The sequence below is a fragment of the Vanellus vanellus genome (assembly GCF_965231255.1).
Source record: "Vanellus vanellus genome assembly, chromosome: 1".
NCBI classification, from domain to species: domain Eukaryota; kingdom Metazoa; phylum Chordata; class Aves; order Charadriiformes; family Charadriidae; genus Vanellus; species Vanellus vanellus.
The window spans coordinates 210,587,861-210,614,852 of NC_138905.1; the positions used below are offsets into that span (position 1 = coordinate 210,587,861).

General features: G+C 49.5%; 1 long non-coding RNA gene across 1 annotated transcript; it reads right to left on the reverse strand.

Moving 5' to 3' along the window:
• Positions 1-1,864: 1,864 nt before the first annotated feature.
• Positions 1,865-25,188, reverse strand: LOC309674693. Its single transcript, XR_014269420.1, has 4 exons — positions 25,095-25,188; positions 9,569-9,704; positions 6,905-6,955; positions 1,865-2,091 (listed from the first exon to the last, which is right to left on the reverse strand). It is a non-coding gene; the product is annotated as an uncharacterized lncRNA (long non-coding RNA).
• Positions 25,189-26,992: the final 1,804 nt, after the last annotated feature.

Genomic DNA, 26,992 nt, shown 5'->3' on the forward strand with positions numbered 1-26,992 from the left:
TCGGTTTCCCCCTGGTAACTACGGATCCAAGGAAACACACAAGGTCCATGGGCTGGAAGCACAAGCCTGTTATACCCTGCCGTGGAAAATAAACACCTCTCATGGGTTTCCCAAGCATTTCAGCGTATGGGAAGGTTGAAGAATTTCCAGGTGCCATCCTTGCTTGGCCATTAGCATCCCCTTGGGTCACTTTGCATCCCTGCGCCATCCCAAATCCCCCATGGCTGGGGACCTCTGAGCAGTTCTTACTGCCAGACCCGGAGCTGGACCACCGAGGCCCTGCAGAAGGGATGTGGCCATCCCAACCTGCAAGCACACTCGGGCATTGACGTTCGTTACATTTGCACCCACCCATGCGTGTAATCCCACGGATTCCTAATGCTGCAAGCAAACAAATAATTGTCCCGCTCCGCCTGACACTGCGGCAACCCCAAATGCCTGCACGCAGTTTCGCTTCTTGCTGTCGCTGCTGCTTTTAACGATGGCCCATGGGCAGCCAGAGGGTTACAGCCCTGTTAACACCACCGCTGGGGATGGCATGAATAACTGCCGTGAGACGTTGAGACCACATTCAGCGAGAGCTGAATCAAGAAATCAGAATAGATTGTGTAGAAAGCTTCACCCAGGTAAGTTTAGTAAATAAAAGCCACAAAGCCTTTGACATGAAAGATGCCCTTACCATTATCTCAGGTGGAGATAATCCTACCTCTTCTTGATAGTCACAGGCTTCACCTGCCCCGCAGAGACCCTTCTACCCATCCTCAGCATCCCCGAAGCATCTCTATCTCCTGAGCAGAGGCGAATCCTCCTGCAGTGCTGGAACAGCCCTTTCAAACCTGCGTCTGCAGAAGGTTTTTAAGCAATCTTGCTACCAGGCAGCCAGCAAGCTCAGCAGCTCAGGGAGCCCCAAAGAAACTTATCCTGATAAATTAATAGCCAGTGTTGAGATTTTCACAGTGACAACTGTGCACATTTATCAAGTCCCCTCTGATATGCACTAAAGAGGCAGCTTTGTTTTTTTGGAGGCAGCAGAATTATCTCCACACATCTGTTTTTCCAGTTCTGCCAAAGAGCTTTGATTTTTCTCTAATAACTTGACCTGTTTGGTTTCTGGCAGAAGACGGCGAAGCAGAGCACTCACTCTCTGGATTCGCTCCAGTACAAGATGAGGTCAGGACAACAAAGAAAAAGAAACAGCTGGATGGCTACGAAGCAGTGGGAACAAACAGGGCAGGGACCAGGGCTTTTTCTTTCCTTCCCTTTTTATTTATCCAATGGGATTTCATACCTGGGCATATCTATTCCCCCGGCAGCCGGTATCACAAAAGCAGTGTTTCCTGCGAGCCGCCGTTGTGGGGAGCCTCCTCCGGCAGACTGACTGTACCGAGGGTGCAGGTATAAATAGCACAGCCGGCTAATCCCTCCTCTCATCGGCTGTCGGGAAATGTGAGGCACAGGTCCTAGGGGTTTCCACTGAGATATTGCATCTCCTACACAAGCCTTTTCATCTTGATTTTGGCAGGATGGGGTCCATACCCTCCACTCCCACTTTAGTTTTCCATTTCATCCCATTTTCCTCAGTCTACCCAAGGCTTCCCGGGCCGGGGGCTTTCACCTTGCATTTTTCAATCAGTCTTCTTTCTTTTTTCTGATATTCAGCAAAATCATCTTAAAGCAGCAAGCAGAAAAATTGCCAGTGGGACAGGAAGGAGGTTGAAAAGAGGGGCGGGATGAGGGAATGGAAGACAGGAAGGCATGCAAGCACAGGAGAGAGGCAGCGAAGCAATCTGCACATGTTCTTCGTTTGGAGACTTTCTCTCTCCCTGACCTCACTTTCTCCACGGCCAGAAATTCCACCTCCGGACTTGCCAAGGAGACAATGCAGCATTCCTCTGCTGAGCCACAAAGCAAGTGTGAAATGTTCTGTTTTAATAATTTACAGAACAAAAGGAACACAACAGTCACCGTCTGATTCATATCTGCTGAAATCCAGCAGCCAAAGCTGTGGGAGAGGAGACACAGATGAAGAAAAGAAAGGAAGAGGAGGTGTTGGTTTGGTTTGTTTTATTCTTCTGGTTAGTCACTGCGGACCTAAGAAAAGACAAGAAGGACCACATTGGATTATATCAAAGTTCAAGAGCCCCTGATATCCTCTCTCTGATGTGGCCTCTGGTAGATGACTGCATAGAAAATACAAGGAACAGTACAACTACAGCTGCCTTTTCCTCTAGTACATAAGGAACTGTCCCATTTCCCTGCCTGAGCCAGAGCTTGTGGCTGCATCAACAGGTTTGAGAGCCCTTAATAGACCTTTCTTCCAGGATGTTTTCTAATTGCTTTTTGAGCCCATTCATACTGTTGGCACCCTGAACATTTTGTGGCAGCGAGTTGCGCAATGTATTGGTGTGCTGTGTGGAGACATACTTCCTTTGGGTTGTTTTAAGCCTTTCCTTATTTCACAGAATCTCAGCCTGGTTGAGGTCAGAAGGGGCCTCTGGAGGTCATCTGGTCAGACATCCCTGCTCAAGCAGGGCCACCTAGAGCCAGTTGCCCATAATCACATTCAGATGACTTTTAAATATCTCCAAGGATGGAGAGTCCACAACCTCCCCGGACAACCTGTGCCAGTGCACAGTGATCCTCACAGTAAAAAAGTGTTTCCTGATGTTCAGAGGGAACCTCCTGCATTTCAATTTGTGGCCATCGCCTCTGGTCCTGGCACTGGGCACCACCGGAAAGAGCCTGATTCTGACCTCTTTACAACCGCCCTACAGGTATTTATGGACAACAATGAGATCCCCCAGAGTCTTTTCTTCTCCAGGCTGATGAGACCCAGCTCTCTCAGTCTTTCCTTACAGGAGAGATGTTCCAGTCCCTTCATCATCCTTATGGCCCTTCGCTGGACTCTCTCCAGTATGTCCATGTCTCTCTTGCACTTATTTACTTCTATGACATTCATAATTCTTGTACCTCTACTGTATCCTCCTGAAAGCATCTCTTTTCCCCATCACTGAGTTGTAGTTTACTCAGTGTCTGCTTTCATAGAAGCTGCTCTGTCCCTTGGTCTCCGTTGCCTCCCTTGCCTGGTACTTCTCCAGGGAACCTCAGAAATGTGCTCACTGCCCAAGGTACAGGTGAGCCATACACTGACTTACACAGCAGCAGACCATGGAGAGGTTTCCAAAGGCTGGGCATGGCAAGCAGACCACCAATCTTTAAGACATGGAGGGAAAGAAGAGTTAGGAAGTGACTTCCCAGTCATTTGTAATTCCATCCTTGGAAGCAGTGAAACGACCAAAAGCTTTGCAAACATGTAGAAGAGGAGGATATGAGTAATAGCCAGCACAGATTCAGCAAGAACAGAGCTGGTCAGACTCATCCAATCTTCTGCAATGAGGTAATAAACCTTGTAGATGAGGGGGGAGGTGCAGATGCCGTATACGTTGGTGCATAAGTAAGGCTTGTGATACCGTGTCATATGGTATCACTATAAGCAAGAGAAGGGCACCTGGACTAGAAGAAAATATGAAAAGATGGACGCGTGACTGGTCAAAACCTTTCTCGGAGGTTAGTTACTCATGGCATGAGGTGACGCAAAAAAACCTCTCGTAAATCTGGTACTGATCAGCATTTCCATGAATGACTCAAAATCCAAGCACAGCTTTTTGCATTTGCGGTTGACAGCAGGCTGGGACGAGCTGCCAGAAAGCAGCATGCAGGACAAGAGGTCAAGGCAGACTTGATGAGCAGGAAAAAAAGGATGCGATCCAGTGATCCTCCTCCAGCCCCCACAGATAGGACAAGAAACTCCCAGTCTGACCTGTGGAAGGGCTTTTCCCTGCTTATGCCTGCCTTCAGCAGCACAATGCATAATTGGTTTAAATTACAGAAATTTAATTAGACACCAAGAAAACCTTTCCAGTGCAGTGAAGCACTGGGGTGGACTGCCTGGGAAGGCTGCTAGGACAGGTTGGTCCTCCGTGTGGGGTGATGGGTGAAGAGGAGGCCCCAGCCCTGCCCTCAGGCAGGAGGGAGGCGTAGCTGACCTCTTGAAGTCCTGCTCAGACCTGCCTTCCTGTGATTTTTATGGTCATGATGCTTTGTTATGCTATTGATGTTTTGCCTCAGGATGTTGTTATTATAATGCTGCTTTATTCTCTGCTCCTCTACTAATAACTCCTGCCGTTCAAGTGGCTGAGTATTTCTGAGCTGGTATTCTCGGGCCCTGGTTACACGTTCCCTTCAACACAGCATAAATCTGAGCTGCTACTGGGATGGTCTTGTCCTTTTCCCCTCCGACATGTGCTTGCTCTTACCCCCTCGCTTGCCTGGCACTGCAGAACACGCAGCTGCACATGACTCAGGTCGGGAGACTGATCCAGCTGAAAACTCACCAGCCAGGAGGGAGGCAGGAGGAGAGATCAGTTTTCCATTACTTGTTCTGCTATCTCACATCCTTTGTCTGTCTTGTCTACCTTGGATGGAGCAATCACGTCTTGTGCTGTGTTTGGAAGGCAGAGTGGAAATGTAAGGTGATACAAGCACTGGTTTGAATAATTGCTTCCAGACCGAGGGATGTCAAATGCTGCTGTGCAGAGGAAAGCGGTGTCGGAGCAGCTCCTGCTGCCCCTCAGCTGGGAGCAGGGCTGTGCAGAAGCCCTGGGAGATGCCAACCACCACCTCAGGAGGCAATGGATCACACTGGATGGCACAGACTATTTCCCCATTAACACGAGGAGGATGCCAGGGAGCCGGTTGTCCCATGTTACAGCCCTGATCCCTGCTCCTCCAGGGTCCTGTCCCTTGACCAGGGGTCACTACGAGCCTTATTTTGCACAGCTGAAACATCTCTCTAGCTGCAAATGCATTTCTTTGCTACTCAACTAAAACCAACTAAATCTTGTTATTTGGGAGAGGGAGCTTGTTCTTTGTCACCGAATAAGTTTGCTGAAACTTGGAGGGTTTGCCAAAGTTAGGAGAAATGGACATGTGTCACTGAGAGAAAGTGCCAGTAAAGGCATAAGATGAGGAAGATCAAGAAGAAAAGGAGCTGGTGCAAGCTGTGCCACAGAAAATGCTTTTTAAAGTTACTTGACTTGTTTTAACAGCAATCGGGTAATGAATGAGGCAGTCAAGGGAAGAGTCTTGGCTTTATTCCCATTCCTTGTTAGACACTCCTCTGGGTGAACACATGTCAAAGCAGTCTCTATCCTGACACCAAATGGAGAGAGCTCACAAGTACTCCTTTAAAATACGACCAAGTGTACGAGACTGCCAGTGAGGGCAGCTGCTGGCCCAGCCACCCCTCCTAGTGCCAGTGGGACATCATACAGTTTATAGGCATTTTTGTATTTATAGGATCTGTTTTCAAGATCCTGGCTCTCAGCAGCAGAGGTTTACAGCAGATATAGTTACACGTGATCATAGAATCATAGAATGGTTTATGCTGGAAGGGACCTTGAAGATCATCAAATTCCAACCCCCCTGCCATGCCCAGGGACACCTCCCACCAGACCAGGTTGCTCAAAGCCCCATCCAGCCTGGCCTTGAACACCTCCAGGGATGGGGCCTCCACAGCTTCTGAGCAACCTGTGCCAGTTTCTCACCACCTTGGCAGTAAAGAATTTCTTCCTGATATCTCATCTAAATCTACCCTGTTTCAGTTTAAAACTGGTACCCCTCACCTTATTGCTACAGTCTCTGATAAAAAGTCCCTCTCCATCAATAGCAATGATAAAAACACCATTCTGGGCTCCTGCAGTTTTCACTCTCCTACCCCAGGTTTCTAAGAGTGCCACATGTGCTGAGCAGCCCAGTGTGAGCATGCACAGCATCCATACTGGGGACAAGGTGGGTTTCCAGAGCGGCAGGGAAGTCGCTGAACCACAGACTGGTTAAGGTTGGCAGGGACCTCTGGAGGTCATCTGGTCCAACCCCTCCAGGGCCACCTAGAGCTGGTTGCCCAGAACCATGTCCAGATGTCTTTTGAATATCTCCAAGGATGGAGGATTCCTTGCCCTGAAAGTGAAGAGGAGGGTGCCTTTTCCTTGGGAGGAAGGGCTGGTGCTTGGTCATGTAAGGTGATGGGCACTGCAGTGGATGGTCCCACCATGCTGCCAAAGAGCAAGGAGGCGTGCACAGACCTGAGCCCAACATATCTCCCAACACATCTAACTTGCACTTTCCCACATGCTCCACCTCCAGCCTTCCCATTTTCTCAGGAGGGGCCGGGGGCTTGATTTTCCCCTTCCCTGCACATCAGGCCTCCTGCAGAACCTTCTCAGCATGCAGCTCAAGTCCTCACCCCTACCTTACCTTGAGCACCTCTAACTCCTGAGCAACACATCTCTTTTCGCCTTGGTGCTGGGATTGAGGGGGGATCATTGTCAGATGAGGCTCCCCATGGATTCAGCCTCTGAAGCCTCCAGCTTCCCATGCCTATTTGAGGTTGTTTTCTCCCTGGGAGTCTTACTCTACATTCACACCTCTACTTCATCATTACACACCTCTACTTCTGCCTCCCATGGGGAAAAAAAACACTCATCATGTTGCAAGGCACCAGAAAGTCACAGAAGCTCCAGTGCCAGCCGCGGGCTAAACCTCAACCCCCCCTGCCGAGAAGCAGCAGCATCTGGGAGCGCTCTGCACCAGAAAGGTGACAGCTTCTCTCCCAGGGGAAAAAAATCCACATCAATTTAATCCCGAAAGGTACTAAGCACATCTAGTGGTGACCTGTCCCAGCCCTCTGATGGATGGCATGCAAAAGCAACATAGAAAGGAGGCACCGGCGATGATGAATTTCTGCAGTGGAAAGCATTCAGCGGCTGCCCTGTGTTTTAAGTCATCTCCTAATTACTCTACATAGGAAAAAAGGAAGAGGAAAATGTATCGCGCATGGACTTACCCAGCTGATCCAGAGCAAAGAGGGCTGGGGCACCTTCGGAGAGCTCATTGTCTGAGGGAAGAAGAACAAATGCTCAGAAAGGTCAGCTGGAGAGGGAGGTGTGGAGAGCTGGGGTCACAATGCTGTTTTAATCGCACTGCAGACAAGCCCCTGCGCAGCTTCCTTCCACTTCACCCCTGACAGCTTTCATATATGTGGTGTAGGCTGGTTTGGTCTTTTTTTTTTTTTTTTAATCCAACTCTTACTGAAAAACCTTGGAGTCAGCTCGAGATAGAGTCTTGGCAGGATGAACCCTTATCTCCCCCTGCAGCACTGCCGAGGAGCAAGAGCTCTGCTGCCCCGTCTCTGCCCACGCTGGGATCCCCGGCCGTGCTCCCCTTTTCAGCTGTGTCATGGCTCTCCGCTCCCTTTTCCCAGCTCACCCATTGCTCAGGGCATGGCCGGGAGCATCCTGCCCGCAGTAAAGCTTTCCTGCGTGCTAGTCTCCTCCAACAACAGCAGCCAGGTTAGATTTAACCAGCCAGAGCAGGAAAACGCTCCAGCTGGGATTTTTCAGAGACCGAGCAAACCCTTGAGTCATCTGATAACAATACTGCTGTAACTCAGTCCCTGTGGCAGGTCAGATCGTGGGCTCTGGAAAAGCCTCAGCTGGTGGCATCTCTCACCAAAAGCTCGTGGGAGATTATTTTGGATCCCAAACCCAATCCCACCACAAGCCCACCCATCCCTGCCTGCTCCCGGCTGCAGAGCGCAGCGCACAGGAATCCCTCACTGCCAGAAGGATCTGCAGCCACATAGGAACACGTGGCCAAGTGTTAAATGCCATTTGTGCCTTGGAGTTGGTGGGCATTTCTTTATTTTCAAACATTTCTTTCAATGTCAAAATGCTGCTAAATTGCAAAAACTCAATGCGATTAAAAAAAAAAAAAATAATTGCAGAGTGGTTTTTTTTCCTGTTGGTTTTGGGGCTTTTTTTCTTTCATGTTCGTTACATTTGTTCAATGCATGACCTAGACTAAAAAAAACCTTTTGGTCTGGAATCTGTGGACTGTTCTTAGGGGTTTCAAGGAGGATGTTTAAGAAGGGCAGGTGGATGACACCATACCGTAATCCATACCCGTGGCATTTCTAAGAGATCTCGCCCCTCGTTATAAAATGCTGTTAAGCCCGTTAGTTAGAAAAGGCTGTGAGCCACTAATTTAAGATAGCAATGGGCTGCAGACAAAACCAGAGGCCAATGTCTATCCACATTTAACTGTTTCGGATTTTTATAAACTCCTGACGGCAGTGCCTCTGCCCTCCTCTGCTTTACAGACCCAAGCACAGTGGGATCCCAAACCCAACAGTATAACCCAGCCTATAAACAGTAACACAGACCACGCACACAGCAAAAATTTTAGAAAACAAACAAACAAACAAACAAACAAAAAAACAGAAGCAGAGATTGTCCTTAATGGGCAAAAGGATGGACTGCAGCAAGCATCCCTGTGCCGGTTCCCGGGGGCCACCCCAGCTGGGTACCGGCAGAAGCAGCGGATGTGCTATCGTAAGGATGCCACCCAGTGGTGCTTGGCTGGGGAGACTGGACCCAGGGCTGCTGGGTTCAAAAGCATAAACCTCCTTATCTAATTCAACTCTCACAGAAAAGGAGGCGATGCCACATCTCAGACTGTCCCCTTCCCCTTCCCCAGGCATCTGGGCTATCAGCGGGAAGCCGAGGGAAACAGATGGAGATAAGGAAAGCATTTTACCAAAGCAAAATGCTTCCGTTCCCAAGGTGCTGTCATCTGGAAGGCTGTGGGTTTATTTTGGTTTTAGTCCGGGACACAGCGCGTCCCAGCTGGAGAAGGAGCTTTGCCCAAGGTGGGAGAGCTTGTGCTGACCCGGGGGGACAGGGACCTCCAGTGGCAGGGGTGAGCTGGGGGAGAGCAGGGAGCACATGTGGCTGCTTCTGCCAAACGTTGGAATGGGGATTAAAAAGCAAATTAGAGCAGCTGGCTGGAAATTAGGTAGAGATTAATTGATATGAGAAAGAGGTCCGCTGGCTATTTCCCACTGCATCTGTCCTGAGTGCTTTGCTGAGACTGGCAATTTCTGGAGAGTGATGGACCCCAGCCTTGGCCTGGGAGGTCTTCTGTCATGCTAAAGTGGATGAAACCTTGGATGGTCCTGCACATGAAGCCCCAGCCAGGGCAGCCCTCCGCCCTCCTGTCGCTGCTGGGACTGAATGTCTCCCTAAATTGTCCCATGCAAATATGATTGCAGAAAGGAGGGGGTATTTTAACAGCTCTCCTTGCTCCTCCTCACCCATCGTCATTTGCAGAGTCCTGCTTGTGGAGAATGAGGGAGGTCACATCTAGCACAAGTGGCATATTAACTTGCCAAAAGGTGGGTGATGTGGGTTTGTGTTTTTTTTGGCAAAAGGCCACTCCAGAGGAGGAAGACAAACCACAGACCGAGTGCCTGCGTCAGTCTGCCAGCTCCTGGCAAGGCACTGCATCTTGGATCAGACCTTTCCCACCTTCATCCTGAGCACTGCCTTGCTCTGCACATAGCCCAGCAAAACCCCTGGGAGCACTGCAAGCACAGCAAAGGGCAGCAGCACATCGGGAAGACTCCCAGCATGTTCACTGGGCAGATTAAAAACTAGCAATCATGTCCTACCTCCTTTCACACTGGCAAAGGGAGGGATCCCACCATGAGACAACCAGTTGGTTTCATCGAGCTTCCAGTTTTCACCAGGGTCCATCTCTGATCTGCAGCATCAAAGATCTGTTTGCAATGTCTCCTGCCGCTCTCTCTGGGGAATAACCAGAAGATACTCTGAGTGCCTGTTGTGGTCCACATCATGGCCAGCTGTTGAGAAGCTTCCCTCAGCAGAGGAAAGTGTCTTGTCAATATTTCAGGAAAAAAAAGGAACAGAAAAAAATTGTGTGGCTCACAGAGGACTGTAGGACCAAGGAGCAGCTGACTCTGCCAAGCCTTGACTTATCGCACTGACAAGTCTCCCTGCTGTGTCAAAAGACCACCAATGCTTGGACCCCTTCCATTTTCTGTTGTCAGTCTGATTGATGCTAAGAAATTCCTAGTCCTTCACAATATTTGCAGGGATGGAGTTTTATTTCTGAGCAGGGTGATGTGCCACGAGGGTGTCCATCTGGGAGTGTGTCTTGGCTCTACGCACCCAAGCCTGACCGCTGTGGAGTCCCAGCTGGTGAGGAGAGCAGGCAGGAGTGCCGGCCCTTGCTCCCACATCCCATCCCTCCATGGACAGGAGTTAAGGGCTGGGAGTTATCAGTTATGCATTAAAAGCCGATGCTACCACTGGCCACTTGGCTCTCGCAACAGCCCTGGCTCTGAAGCAATGGCTATGTGTCACCAGGGAAGGATGGAGATTACTGAGCAGTTAAAGATGGAGCTCCTGAGAAGTCCTTTTCTGGTGTAGACACTAAATTATTTTCCTGACTATTAGCCATTCGGTGCTACCTACATATTTGCTGCAGCTGGGAGTCCATGGAGATAGGCGGAGCCATTTTCCCTCCCTGACCCCTTGGACCTGTGCATTCTTGGCGGAGTAGGCACACAGGGGCTTTTCACCCATCCCTAAGTTTTCAGAATTACATGGATGTGAGAGGTACTAGAGTCCTTCCAGCACTGACAACCCCTAATTTATCAAGGAAACACTTAACAGTGTTGGGATGCAACAAAAAGTTACTGCAGAGCTTTTTTGCCTCTGTGGGAAGATGCTGAAGAGGAGGCGACAACAGGGACTTTCCCTAACACTGCCTGAGGCAAGCCCGAATGTCAAATGGCACGGATGGATCTGGTTTCATGGTGAGGTGAGTCCCCTGAGAGCCACCACACTGGCAGCTGTGCATCTCTACTCAGCCCCTGATTTTCACCCCCATGTTTTGTAGGGATTTGTTGCAATTTAATGCCAACAGGACCCTGAATTCAGGGCGCTCCTGGCAGGAATGGGCAGGTAGTGATGGATGAACACACCAGCACCATTTCCTTAGGAAACCTGGCAAAGAAAGAGACAGACGGGCCCTTTCCCCACAGGGAAATGAAGCATGGCTGAGACACACCATTGCGTTTGCCAAGCACTGGTACCTCCCAGCCACCATCCCATGGCGGGGAGATGCAGGAGGCGGGGGGCTGCGGGAAGAGGCAGCAGCCCCACATCGGTGTGTGACCCCAGTGGCTCCCGGCAGGGCACAGCCGAGTCCCTGCCCCGGCACGCTGCCGGGTCTCGCCAGGGTGAATCAGGGCTGTGCGGGTGCTTCCCTGGCCAGCCAGACCTGCGAGAGGTCATTTCACACGGTCTCTTGCTCAACACCTTAATTAGTTAGAATTAAATACTTGTGTGTATGCATTTGCTGAGCAGCAAACAGGACAGGTCACTGCTGCGTGCAGGTAGAGCTTGACTGGGGTTTTTTGATGTAGCAAATTTGAAGTGCAATTAAGAGGTAGCGAGACTCTGGGTGAATTTGCGTTGAATAGGTAATTAAGTTTAGCTGAAAGAGAAAGATAAAAGTTCTGAGAAAAGCTTCATTTTGACACTTAAAAAATGAAACTTTTTTGGTTGTTCTTTCAAATGACATTTTTGGTTTGAAAGTGACCTAGTTTGCTTTTTCTTTTCTTTTTTCTTCTTTCTTTAAGTTATGAAAAGCACTAAATAATCTTAAACCAGAATGTCTCGTGCGATGCTTATGAAATCAAAGAAGAAAAGAAACATTCTCCTTTAGGGGGTGACCCAAAACAAAAAGTATTTTCAATTTTTCTGTTCAGTCACTGAAATGAAAAACCTATTATTTGTACATCTCCACTGCTGAAAGGCATCTCGTCAATGCGTACTGCTGGCAATTTATTCTTTCCACCTGCCAAGGGAGAGGTTTGTCTGCGAGTTCAATAAAAGTATAAGAGAGAAAGAATGAAAGGGCAATTTATCAACGTAGCATAGAAGATAAAATGGCTTTCCCATATTCACTCATTTCTCTGAAAGACGGAAAAAGCAAAACTCTGGACCCCAGCTCTTTGCCCACCGTCCCCCTCTGTTCAGAATCATATAGACATGAAATTGTATAGATATGAATCCTGAGCTCCCATCACACAGAAATTTAGTTGCAAATGCAAAACTTCAACTTTACCAGTGCATAAGGTCCAACCAATATTAGAGAAAGCAAAAGTCAAAATTTATTAGGGACAACAATATTGGCAATGAGAAACACCTAAAAGATCATAAACTTCAGTCATTGCTGTAGCTTTGTTTCATCTATCCCTTCATCTGAGAGCACAGCAGAGCTTGGTGTCAGCAGATGTCCTAAGCTCCTAGTGGCCAGCATCACAGGATCAGGGATGGGTTTGTGGTCCCTGTGTCACCACAGAGCATTTGCTGGGCCCACCCTCCTCTGTGGCCGCCCTGCAGGATGGGGTGGGAGGGAAAGGGATGGGTACAAACACAGACCAGGGTCCACTAGCTGCGTTAATGTTCATGCAATAGACTTCTTGCTACAAAGCCAAGCTGGAGAAAGAGGCATTGCCACTCAGCCTGGTGCCTCACAAGGGCTGGAATTTACGCTCTAGCTGCTTGAAGCCCTTAGCCTTGCTGCAGTCAATAGCCAACGCCTATGACCTCCATCTTTTAAGACAAAGGCAAATCAAATGTCTGATTTTCCAAAGTGCCTACACTCAGACCCTGTGCTCAGTCCTCACTTAGGGCAGGGGGAGCTCTTTTTACACACCTACAGCTTCAACCAGCCCTCTAAGAAAAACAAGATAAGAAAAGACTTGATATTCCTGCTCTATGTCATATACTGATGCAATATAAAAAATAAGGGGGGGGGGAGGTTGAGACACCTTCACAGCATCAGAGCTTTCGTTACACCTCAATAGCACCCACATGGATCACAAATCACTGTCTATTTTTGGCCTCACCTGCAAATCTCTTCCAAACTGCAGAATAAAGTAGCATAACATTGGAATGACCATTTCAGCAATATTTTACAACCCCTCTAATCTGTAAGAAGTGGCTGTCAGAGGACAAGCCCCAGTTAAGCTCCTCTTCTGGAGCTTTTCCAGTTTAAGACAATCTGCCACGCAGCCTCTCTGGGCACTCAGCAGCTGCACAGGGATTATTTTTTTAGTACCACAAACTGCAGAATTCACATGTCCATAACAGCAGGAAAATAAAAGTTAATGACCTGAGACTAACCCAGACAGACAAGAGATTAAAGCGTCAAACCCTAAACACTCCGGCACGCAGGGGCTTGATCTGGAGGACAAGAAGAAGCTGGCAGCGTTTGCCCAAGCACTGCCCTCAAAATTGGCTCCATCCACGTGGCTCACCGAAACCAGGCACTGCTGAGTGGAGATGCAGGTGCTGTACAAAGGATCTCCCATTTCTCTGAGCTATCACATCTCCTTGCATAAAGTTCGACTTCAGAGCTCTAGCTGCATCCACGTATTTGACTTAAGGTAAAAATCAGTGGCATCTTCCAGAAGATGCAGACTTAGCGACTTCTCCTCTCCTCCATGAGGAACGAAGGAGGGCACAGTTTTGTGAGATGCTCAGTCCAATCCAACACAGGTATTGCTCGGGCTGGTGACCACTTAGGGCTGGTGATAACCACATGCCACCTTGCTGGTCCAAGCCCCCAAAGCAGCACACAGGAGCCCTTTGTGGTTAATGATTTGTTTGTTTAGATAAACAATGTTCTGAACCCCTTGTAGCACCTAAGAAGAGCTCATGTGTGAACCCTTCTGAGCAGGATCTGACCCAGGGGAGTTGGGCAGCGTGGGGTACACACAGCTGGTTCCTGGGCAGCAGAGCAGCCCCAACCCATGCCACCACAAGGCTTGGTGACCAGACCAGGGCAGGTGACTGCAGAGTCACCACCATCACATTGCAGCCTGGTGTAAAGGGAGAGTGAGCACTGGCAGGAACTGGGGCAAGAGAAAGGGCTACACAACAGCTGAGGTCTGGTAGATGGGGCAGCAGGGAGAACACAACCCTGAGGAGAGTTGGGTTGGGTGTCAGTTTGGCGAAGGAAGGTGGGACAGTGGACAGAAATCTCTGTTTCTGCTCATGTTGCAAACCCTACAGTGGGGGCTGGCCCTTGCTGCTGTGTTTTCCAGCAAGAGAGGGCACCGACCCTAACCTGTGCCTCTGGGCAATTTCTGGGTTTTGGGATGGATGTTCACCAAGCCAAAGGGATGAGGTGGGTAGCCAAGGCAGGACTGAGGATGAGGCAAGAAGCAGGGACTGAAGTAAGAAGCTTGGTCCAGCTGGAGAAGAAAGAGAGAGCTTGGGCAGACTGCAGGAGAAGGTCTCAAGCAGCAGTCTTGCAGCAGCCACACGTGGGATTAAATGCTATGAGTCAGATCCCTTTCCCTGGGATGTTTCCCAGCACCCTGCAAAAATATTGGGATAGGGACATCGCCTCCTCATCAGGTAGGGGCTAGACATTTCCAGCTCCATGCTCCCCAAAAGGGTATATACATCCTTACAGTGCTTGTTCCAGCTCAGTGCTCACCAAAATGGTATATACATCCTTGTGGTGCCCGTTGCAGCCCAGTGCTCACCAGAATGGTATATACATCCTTACAGTGCCTACACAGTAACCCAGATTCTTCCCACTCACAATGAGTCCAGAGAAGTTAAAGCATCCCCTGACCCTCGGTTTTGCTCAGAGCAAAACTTTTATGTGTCAAAAAGGCCATGCATGCCAAATCTGGGAGCAGTGCCGAGGTGAAGTCACATCACTTGGGCAAGCAGCAGCTGCTCTTGGGCAGGTATCGCTGCCCTGCGATGGCGTCAACTTTCGGCACCCCCCTCTCCACAGCTATTCATCTACCCAAGGGCAACATGAGCAGGAATGAGAAGGTCTGACCGAGCCTTACAGAGCTGAGCAGGGCAGGATCAGGCCTTGGAGGGGGACATCACAAACTCTTGTAACTGGGAGCACGATGGCCACAGCGAAGGGCACAAGGTGATAGACTGCTTCCCCCGCACTGCAGAGCTCAGCCAGACGGCTGCCTTTAATCACCCAGTGCTGCTCTTTACTGCCTTGGATGTGCTCTCCCTTAATTAGCCCAAAAGGTGACTAATGAGCTATTTGTTAATGCCATCATTCAAAAAGCTCTATTTGTAGTTAGGCTGAAAGATTTTTTTTTAAAAGCGGTGAGTTTCAGCCAACTGGCACAGAGCATGATCGCAAGTTAATTACATGATCTCATGGCAGTTATCTCGAACTAATACATCATTAATCTGATCTTACGATACCTAAAGGAGAAGCCCAGAGCCAAGAAGCACTTGAGGGCTCCGCAGTCCCCAGGACAGGAGCTCTTTTTATAAAAGCTGCAGGTTTACACACAGCAGACACATGTCAGGACAAGCTGCAAGTCGTACCGCTCCCCTCGCCCCAGCAAACAAAAACATTCAGGAGCCAGGAAAGACACAAGCTCCTCTTAAGGGAGTCTTTGTCAAAGCACAGATGCCATCCCCCTGCCTCAGTTTGGGGCTGCAAGGGTGACCGGAGAGGGAAGGGGCTTGGGGGCAGGGTCCTGGCATTGCTCAGGGACACCAAGGCATTTCTGATAAGCCCTTTGTATTTTGAAGTCCCATTGGAGGACCTGTCCCAATCTGGTCTCAGGGGACATATTGGCAGGTGGGTAGTTTCAAGTCACCTGCACTGATGGGGACAGGAGCTAGAAGCTCCTCTGTATCCTCTGTACCCCTTTAGATATAAAGGTAGAAGGCAAATCAATAAATACATCCCTATTTACATGTCATGATTTCGTTTGAATAGCTCATCCCTAGCTAGAGACACACATCTACGCAGATAGCCAGGAACCAGAGCAAAAGCTTGAAAAGCTTTAAAAATATGAGCTTTAATTGCAGCCAAGCTCTGACTCACTTTTGAGCAAAGGTGTCCCCCGAAAAGGTCCCGAAGGAGCAGCCATCCTGCAGGCACGGCAGGACACCAGGAGCCACCTCGCAGTGCTGCTGCCGCTGACCACCGCTCTGATGGCAAGGTACAGCAGATGCTGGGTGCACGTGTGAACCCTAATTTGGAGTGGTTTTAAAATCCATAAGGTCCTCCAAGTTAATGCACGGGATAAAATTTCTCTTTCTTACTTCTCTGGTTTTCTTCCCAAATCAGCAAACTGAATGGCAACTCGACAGTTCAAATGTTCAAGCACCGAAGGCTGTGTCTCCCTTTGTGTCTTTTGCAGAGCTGTCTGTGCTAAACTAGCGATACCAGGCACCACCGCACCTCGTTTTTGCCACTTATCTTCACAGGCAATTAGCTGCCAGGTTGTTTCACCCATAACAATCACTTATCTATTTAAGAGATGATAATTTCTCTGTGCTGTTCCCGTGACCTCTCAGAAAGCACACAACTGCCTTTTTTTTTTTTTTTTTGCATTCATAGTAGAAAACCTTCCCGCTCCAGCCTCAGTTTGAACGAGCTCTTTCAAAAACTGGTAAAATAGAAATGTTAAATCTTACCTGATAAAACACGTGTGATTTCTCTGGCGACAAAAAGCCTCTGTGCCTCAGTGCGCAACACCAAAGCTTTCTCGGGGAGACGTTTGTCCTCCGTTGGGTAAGGGCTCCACGAAAACTATGCAGCCATTGCCTGGACTTGCTTTGGTTTGGGTAGGTAAGTCACGGGAATTCAGCTGCTCTCGTGTGTTCAAAGAGCTTCAAAATGCTCTACACCACCTATCAGCACTATGGTTCCCGCAAGTATGTGAGGTATGCGTTTGTCTTCCTGAGTCATATAATTATCTTTGGGAAAGTAACCCGCGGAAGCACAGCAGAGGGAAAAAACCAACCAAACAACTGGCCATGTAAATCCCTCGACGGTCGGTAGTAGCCCTGCAAGGAGATCACCTTGAAAAGAGGCTTTGCTAATTCATATGTCCCAAACGTTAAAGCTAGCAGAGATGCCGGGCTGTCCGCTTTTGTTCCTGCCTTCCTCGGCAGTTTGCAGCAGCACGCGCAGGGAGTGCCGAGGAGAAGGAGCGGCAGGGTCTCGAAAGCAGCCGCAGCTCTGGAAGAGCTGATCTGAAGCTGGGTGGGTTGCACAGGTTACGGGGTGGCCTCTGGCCAGGAGGAAAGGTAGGGTGAAATAGTCCCTGATGATTGCTGTTAATGGAGGCTGAGTCATCGGTGATATGGCCTGAAAAAAAGGATGCGATGCGGCAGTGTCTGGGCGAGTTATATCTTGATAAGGATGGCGGTGTCTTCCTGGGTTTTCCGTTGAGTCAGAAGCACCCGGGGAAAGGTGACACTAGGAAAGGGATTTCTGCTATGATTAAATGCCACCTCAGGCAGTGTCAGAAGAGAGAGAGGCGAAGAAGAGTAATAGATACCACGAGAGAATGGGATACCATGTAGGTGGTGTCGTGGGCTAGGCTGGGCTGGCCACTAAAACTAATGACAGATGCTCTCTAATTTCTCTCCTAAGTGACAGAAGAATGAGAGAGAGAGAGACTTATGAGTTGGAAAGAAACTAAACTACTTTGATGAAGTATTAATAATTTAAAAATAATTTAAAAGAAAAGATAATAATATTAATAAGAAAATAATGAAATACATACAATATGTACAAAAGCAGTATCGTGCTCCCAGGATGATGATCACATCACCACTGGGCGCTGGGAAAGTCCCAGACTAGACTCAGTGATGGATGGGAACTGAATTCCGGATCTGGATTCAGGAATGCATGGATCAGGATTAATGGCACATGAACAGAGTCCTCCTCGGACGCCAGCCACTGAAGAAAGAGGGCTGACCCTTTGATCCCTCAGTTTTTATGCTGAGCATGAGTCAGATGGGATGGAATACCCTGTTGGTCAGTTTTGGGTCACCTGTCCTGTCTGCTCCTCCCCGCAGGTGCGACCCCTCTATGCTTTTCTGCTTCTGACCCTCCAACGGGGCAAATAACAAAGTGAGCTGCCCTTGGGGGTTATAGCAATGAATATGAGCAGGAGCCTCTCTGCACACCAGGCCCGGGCATCAGCTATAAACATCAGACCTTATCACTCCGGAAGCAGACACTGTCGGAAAAATACACCGTTAATTTCAGAGAGTTCAGTTAGTCAAAGAGGATTAGATGCTCCAACGGCATCTGGCTGTGCTTGGCACCTTTGTGTGGCGTGAGCAGGTTGGGAAGCTGCCAGGTGTGAGGTGGGTCACAGGCTGCCTGTGCATTTAGGAAGCCAGTGGGTCCAGGAGCAGCAGACATCAGCCAGGGAGCAAAGACCCTCAAAGACCCTGCATTCCCACACCTCCTCCAGGGGCATGTCTCAGCTCTGACCACAAAGGAATAAACATCTGGGCTCTTACCGAGAGACGTTTTGGAGACTGCCAGTGTGGTGACAACTGGTGCCAGCTGCAGCAGCAGCTGGTGTGTGCGCTGGTGAAAGATTCAGGCTATGCCACTGTCTGTGCATGGGTGAGGAGCAGAGAGGAGCCCTGGTTATGCTGGGGTGTCCCAAGGCCATAATCACATCCAGGCTCACCCACCACAGCTGCAAAGCAGCAGGAGCAGCCCTGGCAGTGCCAAAGCTCCCCCACCAAGCCTCTGGGATGCTGGTGCTCCAGGATGTATCCCAAGGATGGGGATGCCCCAAGGATTCGACTCTGTAGTGGGAGAAACTCGGAGAAACCACTCCATGTAGAAGTCAACTGATGGATGTATGTGCAATGGAGGCTTTGGACAGGCTGAGAGACTTGGGGTGTTGTTCAGCCTGGAGAAGAGAAGGCTCCAGGGAGACCTTATAGAAGCTTTCCAGTATCTGAAGGGGACCTACAAGAAAGCTGGAGAAGGACTTTTTACAAGGGCACATAGTGATAGGATGAGGGGCAATGGTTTCAAACTGGAAAACGATGGATTTAGATTAGAAATTAGGAAGAAATTTTTCACTCTGAGGGTGGTGAGACACTGGCCCAGGTTGCCCAGGGAAGTTGTGGATGCCCCATCCCTGGAGGTGTTCAAGTCCAGGCTGGATGGGGCTTTGAGCAACCTGGTCTAGTGGGAGGTGTCCCTGCCCACGGCAGGGAGTTAGAACTAAATGGTCTTTAAGGTCTTTTCCAACCCAAACCATTCTATGATTCTATGATTAAGCTTGCTTTTTAAAAAAAAATAAATCCTACATAGCAGGCTTTTAATGACAGCGACACTGAGTACTGATGACATGGGGCACACTCTTACCCTCCTCCCGGCATGTCCATGCAGGGCTGTGGTTGCCCCACCATGGCACAGGCTCATTCACTCCTGCACAAACATCTAAAGGAGCCAAAACCGCCTTCAGAAAGGTGAGCAGTCAGTGCCATGTAATTCACGACACTCCACGGCTCTTACACCATGAGTCATGAGCTTCCCAGCAGATTTACAGCTGGCAGCACCAATCTGCCTCGCAGAGAAATGGAGCAGATGGTTGCAACTCAAGCCAAGCTCCAGGGTGAGATGGGGTGAGGCGGAGATGAGCAGTCACGGCACAGCATCTGCTGCAGAAGGGTTAACCCACAAAGCGGGTTTCTTTCGTCTCATCCCACCCTGTGCTGGGGACACAGGGTGGTGCTGGATGTCACCAGCCTCCTGTCCCTTCTCCAGCCACATCGACTGAGCCTTGGACCCGGGTGACTGTGTCAAAACTCCCATCCCTCACAGCTCATACTGCTCACCCGTTCTTCTGAACTGGTGGGGGAAAGGGCCTGTCTTCTGCTAAACGTCTGCCCAGCTGCAAGCACTGTGCTGCCCCATAAGAGCGGGGTGAATGGAAAAAGAGGGTCACGTCAGGCAGCAGGATGAGAAAGGCCATCCCACCATGGTTACCAAATTCTGTCTGAAAACAGACACTTTTTCCTCGGAAAGGCTTTCTGGGCACCACCTCGCAGGGCAGCTCAGGGATGTGATTGAGTGGGAACTTGTCCGTGTCCTGAACGCTGGTGGGGCGCTGCACCACTGCCTCTTGAGCAGCAGCGGAGCCCCATGGCTGAGGACTGGTTTGTCCCCTGTCCCCGTGCCCTGTGTACACCATGCTCTCCCATTCAGTAACTCTGCTGGGTTACCTGCGCTGAGCGAGGGAGAGAAGGGAAGAGTGGCTGGTGGGAGGAAGGAGAGAAGTCCAGGGCCAGCCTCAGGCAGTGAGGAGTCTCAGGTTACTTTTGGGGCAGGCAGAGACAGGCAGCACCTCTGGGGTTACCTGGTGGTAGGAGAGTCAGAGCAGACCTCTGTCTCACCAAGACCCTGATGGACTCCACAGCCATAATCATCATAATTTTCTTGCTGGTGAAGGACAAGAGCAGCCTGAGGAAGCTTCTTCACCCAAAAGCCCAAGTACACCACTCAATTCATTTGAGGCTCAGGCAGGGTCTCTGCTGGCAGATGGGAAACACTTTAGCTTTTTGTTTAAGCTGTAGTATTTTTCAGGGGACTGAGTTAGACATAAAATATTTACAGCTCTTTCTTCAAAGGAAGCTGCTTTTGGGGATGTCATTCTGTGCTAAACAAAATCAGAGCTTTGCAGGAAAAAATAAAGAGGGAATCCAACAGACCTCTCATCGAATGGCTTCCCCAGGATCAGGCAAGAGTGGAAAAGCGGTTGGTAAGGTGGTGTTGGTGTTGGTGACTATGGGAGGAGTTACATGGCAAAACCAGACTTCAGTGGCCCATGTAAAGGATGCCTTGTCCTTCCCTATATGGCTCTCCTGTATGTCTTTCCCTATATGGCTGCATATAGGGGATACAGCATCCCACACCTCGTCTGGCTTCTAATCCAGCCTCCTTCAGTTCAGGGTTAACCCAGCACCTTTGCTCCCTGCGGCTCACCCATGCGTGGCTCTGGACTCTCCAAGTCCCGTATTTCGCCATCCAAGGGCAAGCCCGCACTTGCTCCCAGCTCAGCCGGCACCCGGCGTGCCTCTCCCCAGGCTGCCGGGCGCCCCAGCCCCAGCTCCATCAGAGAAAGACACTGGCGCTCGGGAGGTGCTGGTCCAGGGTCCCCAGGTACTGCCTGACCACCTAGCCAGCCTGGTGGCATGCATGTTGGACAGACGCACAGATGCTCGTTGTTGGTTTCTCATGAGTGGAAGAAGGAAGACTGAAGCCTTGCTTGGGTAGGCTGGGATATTTAAAAAGCAAACCAAGTGGGACCTCAAGATAACAGTAAGCTGCAAGCTTGCTCATGTCTACCACATAAAATAGAGTATGAAAGCTGTGCTGTGGTGGTGGGGAGAAGAGAAACAAATCTTCCCCCTCCTTTCTACAAGAGCAGTAAGTCTCTGTACCCCCGAGAGTCCGGTGCCAATTTATGAGGGTGCGATCTCTGCCCGCAGGGTCAGTCATGGCACAAACACCTAATGTCTTGCTGCTGGCATAAAAGAAATTCATCCATCAGCCACTTTCTTCCAGTTTTCTTCTGGCTGCCTGCCCTTCCCTGCAAACCGTGCAGTGGGATGCTGTGGTCACCTCCTGCCCTGCATCCTCTCCAGGTCCCTCCTCTAATTGAAGGAGGATCTGGATGCATTCAGGTCTCAGCCCCATCTGACGCAGGGTCCTCTCTGCCCACTGGCACGGGAGGAGCCATGGCCACTCGCTGGGCACGAGGATGGCACAATTGTAAGCCCCCACCACTAATTACTGGGCTTGGCCACCAGTCTCAGACGTGGCACAGTGGGAGGTGAGTCCGTGTCACCAAGCCCCAGCCCCACTCTCTTCAATTCTTGTGAAAAACTAGAGAAGACCTTAGTTTTGGTCCACATCAGAACAAAACCAAAAGCTGAAACTTCTAAATATCTCATAAAATAGAAATGCCATTTTCCAGCCAGGTCTGCTTGCTGCTTAAGAAAACAAAACTCTCTCCACCATAAAAATATCAGCATTGCAGTGGCATTTATTCCAGCTGAAATGTGAAGCACGCCAACTCCTCTCCTCCTTTCACATTACTGCTTGAGTATTCTTTCAACTCGTGTTTTTGTAGCAATAAGGGGCTTTTGATTTGTGCGTGTTATTTAAACTCTCAGCAAGGAACCAAAGTAACAATTATCTACCCCATGGTCTGGTGATTCACGGGAGACTCTGACAAACACAGTGATGCCGTGTGACCGGTATGAGCTATCGGTGAGGAACAACCATAAAGAAAGTCTGCTCAGGTCAGTTATGGAAGAACAGCCTCTAACAGGATGTGTCCAGCCGCACCCTGGAGACTGAGACATCGGGTGATTTAATCATGCCTTCAGGTAATATGCAGCCAATTATTACTTTCACACTGAAAAAAATCATTCACATTACTGAAAAATTCACCAGCAATCCAACAGCTGTGGGTAGCGCTTCTCAAATGGAAACAGCTCCAGCTGTGGGGCACAGAGAGACCTCCTCAGGTCAGCGATGTTCTCCCTGTTGGCTTCAAGAGATGATGGACCAGACCCCCCAGTTGCAACAAAGTGTGCGTATGGGGATAGCTCTTTCTTTTTTACTGCATGATACATAATAACTGCCCTACACTTCTTGATAGCCAAGAAGACACCTCCTTTAACACCAACATGTTTGTGATGCTGCCAACAAACTAAACAACTTTCCTTTACCAGGCTTTACCAGGCTGCTCACCATAATGGCCAATCCTACCCACTTTAGTCACTGTGATTCTCTAATCAGAGATAACTTGGACATGAATTCTTTCCAGAGTTTTCACAGAATCACAGAATGATAGGGGTTGGAAGCAACCTCTGGAGATCATCTAGTCCAACCCCCCTGTCCGAGCAGTGTCACCTACAGCAGGTTGCACAGGATGGCATCCAGGTGGGTCTTGAATGTCTCCAGAGTGGGAGACTCCACCACCTCTCTGGGCAGCCCATGCCAGTGCTCTGCCACCCTCAAAGTAAAGAAGTTCCTCCTCATGTTTAGATGGAACATCTAGCTTTTCTGGAGCTTTTTTTCCCCTACCACTTATAAATGAAATATAAGCTTGAAATTCTATTAAATACATCAAATTTTGACTGTCTCCCTCTCCCCCAAAGAAACCAAATGCTCTCAAGACTTCTGTTCTTTCTGCAACTCATACGCAGGAAGCATGCCTGGTGGGTCTGAGAAAATTGAAGGCACCTTATTCTAGGGCATGGAGCAATCCCATGGCTCTTCCCCAAAAGATGGTGTGACAGGCTGCCCTTTCCCTTTTCCCTCCTCCCAGTAACCACTTACCCCAAGCTCACCATCACTACAGCTGAAAGAAACTATCTGGCGCTCCTTGATTCCCTCCAAACTCAGTTCTTTCTCTCCCCACAGAGCAGGCAGGATCCTCCGCAAAGCCACCTTCTGCCATCTTATGGGGACAATGAGCCACACAGCTTGGGTTGTCTGAAAAGCCAAGAATTTGGTGTTTCCTCCAAGAATTTTCCACGAAGGATGAAACATTGCATATGTGCCCTAGATGAGAACTGAAGGAGACCAAATCCACTTCTTTACCCCATGAGCAAGTTGTAACAGCTCATTCTTGGCTGTCTGTGGCTTGGCCTGTGCTGGTGGTGTTTCCACTGCCATTTTTTTTTCCCAGGCACTGGAGCCTGCACACTGGTCTCCACAGTTTTCTGAAGGTCTGTCCTTTCTGCCAGCAGTGACCAGGACACACGGAGGCCCCAGCGCTGCTCTCAGCCCATGGAAGAATTTTGTCCACCCAACATTGCACACAACAGGGTCAGAAGCACCTCCCACAGCCCTTGTGCCCACCCCGCTGCCTCCCAATTGCCAGGGAAATTGATGTTTCACTGGAAAATATCAATTAATCCTTTTTTTTTTTTTTCCTCTCATTCTCATTTCAGCAGAACTTCTGCCAGGAAAAGTTTCCCAGGCTGGAATTTTTAGCCCAAGTGTGGAAAAGCCACCTGGGAGACACCAGGAGTTAGCAGTGAGGGCAGGGCAATGGTGGGACCTCAGGTGGCCTGTTTCAAATGCAGATCTCAGACCTGAGCTTCCCACATTCTTAACCCCTTGCTTATGATCCCAGGCTCTAACTCTTTTCCCAACAAAATCAATAAATCAAAAACTTTAAAGATGACATTGGCTCCTCCTGAGAAGCTGGAAAAAAAGGATAAAGCTAGAAAGGTATTTCTTCCCTGCTCAGCCTGTTTTACTCCCAGGGAATGTTTTCCATGTCCACATGTTTTCCATGATGTCTGTGTGTCCTGAGCCAAGACTGCACCCTCCACGCTGTGGCTTCTCTCTGCTGCTTGGCTCTGGGAGACAAGAAGGGCTACAGGCTTCAGCGGGTGTTTAACAGCCTGTGGCAGACTGAAATGCAGAGGTGATGGTTGTCCTGTGCCAACTGGGTTCAAGCCTTCTGCCTACCCATGTCCTGCCCAGGCAGCAAAGGACCATGCATGGCTGTGAATGCTTTTTCCTAACAGCAACAAACGAGTCCATCCTCACAAAGGACAACCCTCCATCCAAACACCTTCCTGTCAAAATTCCCATTCCTCTCAGTTTGTGCTGCTCACCAGTTCTTCTGAACTGGTTAGGGAAAGGTCTTGACACCAGGGCCTGTCTTCTGCTAAACATCTACCCAGCTGCAAGCACTGTGCTGCCCCATAAGAGCGAGGTGAATGGAGATAGAGGGTCACGCCAGGCAGTGGGATGAGAAAGGCCATCCCACCATACTTGGCAAATTCTGTCTAAAACCAGACACTTTTTCCTTGGAAAGGCTTTCTGGGTACCACCTCACAGGGCAGCTCAGGGATGTGGTTGGTGAGAGGTTGTGTCCGTGTCCTGAACACTGGTGAGGTGCTGCACCGCTGCTTCTCGGGGCAGGAAGGGAAGGAGGGGGTGGACGAGAAGCGGGCTGGGGGTGCTGCCACCCTCACAGCATTTTTATGAAATGAGCCCTTTGTTTCCCTTGTTTTCCTTACCAACACCCAAAGTGGAAACAGTCATCTCCGCCCCCATCCAACATTTTGTTTTGAACAGAACTTTCTCTTCTTTCCTTTGCAGTTTTAATGACGAAAACAACAAAAAAAAGTAACATCCATTTAAATCCACACCAGAGTGGGTTTTCTTTCCTCCTCCAATTTGTCAGTTCAGCAGCCAAACCAAACACAGCCGTCCCCACACCTACTCCCCGGCACTGCTGGATCAATAAATAACACCGCTCCTTTTCCAGCTTACCTTGAGAGGTCTCTCCTTACCCTGTTGGCCGTATCCAGCTCTCCTGGCGTGAGTTTGCCTAGCCCCAGGGTCTCCTTCCCCACCAGTGCTGGTGCTGCTCCACCTACAGAGCGAAGGCTCAGGGGTCTGTGTTCTGGAAACGGGCATTGGGTGGCATTGTTTGGGATGGGATTCAAGTCTACGTGGTGGTGGAGTTATTTCTGGCTCACGTCAGTGTGTGTGGGCGCAGGACTCGGTGCAGGGAACTAACATGAGCCTTTGACATCACTGGTTAAATTTAGGGGATTAGAACAGTCCTAAAATGGTCTGGAGGAAAGCTACCACCAGACTGGCAGGAGAGAGGCAGCACCCTGCAATCACCTCCCACCCCAAGCACAAGGCAGGGGATGGAGCCAGGAGTTTCTGCACCAGCCCCCCTGCGATGCCACATCACCCCTTTGGAAAAAAAAAAAAAACAACCAAACAAACAGCAAGGTGCACCGTGATCTACTGTGGCACAAAAGCAAAGGGCCTCCCTGGGCTCGCCCGTGGCGGGGCTGTGGGGACCCCTACTGAAATCACACAGCCCCACGGAGCCACTGGTCCTGCTCTGCTGGTCAAGGTGGAAGGATGCAGGGTGATGGAGATGCCCCCCACATGGTGGTGGTGTGGGAGGGGAGGTGACTCAGAGTAGCTCCCAGCCCACAGATTAAGAGCCTCCTGCAGGCACCATGTGCCCTCCCCAGCGGATGCTGCAGCCCTCACTGACCAGCCCAGCCCCAAGAGGAGCACACCTCCAAAGAAAAGGAACGAGAAACAGTCACAAAAGAGGCAGCTCCCCCCAAAAGATGAAGAGGAAACTCTAAAATCCAAGAAGAGTCTCTGAATCCTAAGTCTGTGCCATTTGCAGAGGTGGGTGGACACTGTAGCACTTTAATTGCGGTCCAGGTTGGTTTTGGCAACCTCAGTACTTACAGAAGATGGCTTCTACAGTTTACGGTGTCTTTCATGGACGCTTTACTTTTTTCTCTTGATTCCTTGTTGATTCTTGCAAAGCCTTCTCTAATCTTTGTGTGAAGAACATCCCACAAAGCTATTGCAATAATGCCTTTCAATTTTCACATACCTTCAGTATGGAGATGGTGGGACACCCATGTTCAACATGACCAGAAGCAGCAGCTCACTGATTCTGAGTGTGCTGTCTTGCACGAGCAACTGATTTGTTTTGCTGCAGTCATGCGGCACCTGAGTAATAGAGACTGGAGCATTTTGGGTGCACGGAAAGAGCCATCTGTTTGCTTTCCTGAAGGAGTAGCTCTGCACCCATCAACCAACCAGTGAAACAGCAGCCACGGGAAGCAACTAATTCCAAGCCAGACCATGAGAAACACAATAACCTTTAGTTGCTTTCTCAGTACTTGTCCCTAGCCCGTGCTAATACCAAAGGGCAGTGGAGCCAACCAGGCTGACAGCCCTCAAGTCCAGCCTCTTTTTTCTGACATTAATAATGCCTAAAAGTACACTAAAGTAATGTGGCCGACAAGTTGTAGGGCTTATTATTAGTATAATGAAATTTTCTTCAGGTCTTAATCAAATTTATTGGATACGTGGAAGGGCTGCTGACAGCATTTCTGAATTTCTCTGTCTCGAGGACAATAATCACCGTAGCTTCAGCCTGTGAAGCTCCTCCATGCATATGGGATGTGGGAGGCTCAAGTTCAGGGTATTCCCTGCCCAGACAAGGCCAGAAAGGCCCTTACCAGCACTGCACAGGGGAATAATATGCTCACTGCAACAGGGGCTTGATGTATTTCTCAAAAATATGGAATAGTTTTCATTGCAGAATTCAAATACTTTCCACAGAAAAGTTTCACTCTTGGGGTACAAACACCGACATCTTCAAGGATCAGGTACCATCACTTTCATTTTCTTTCCAATG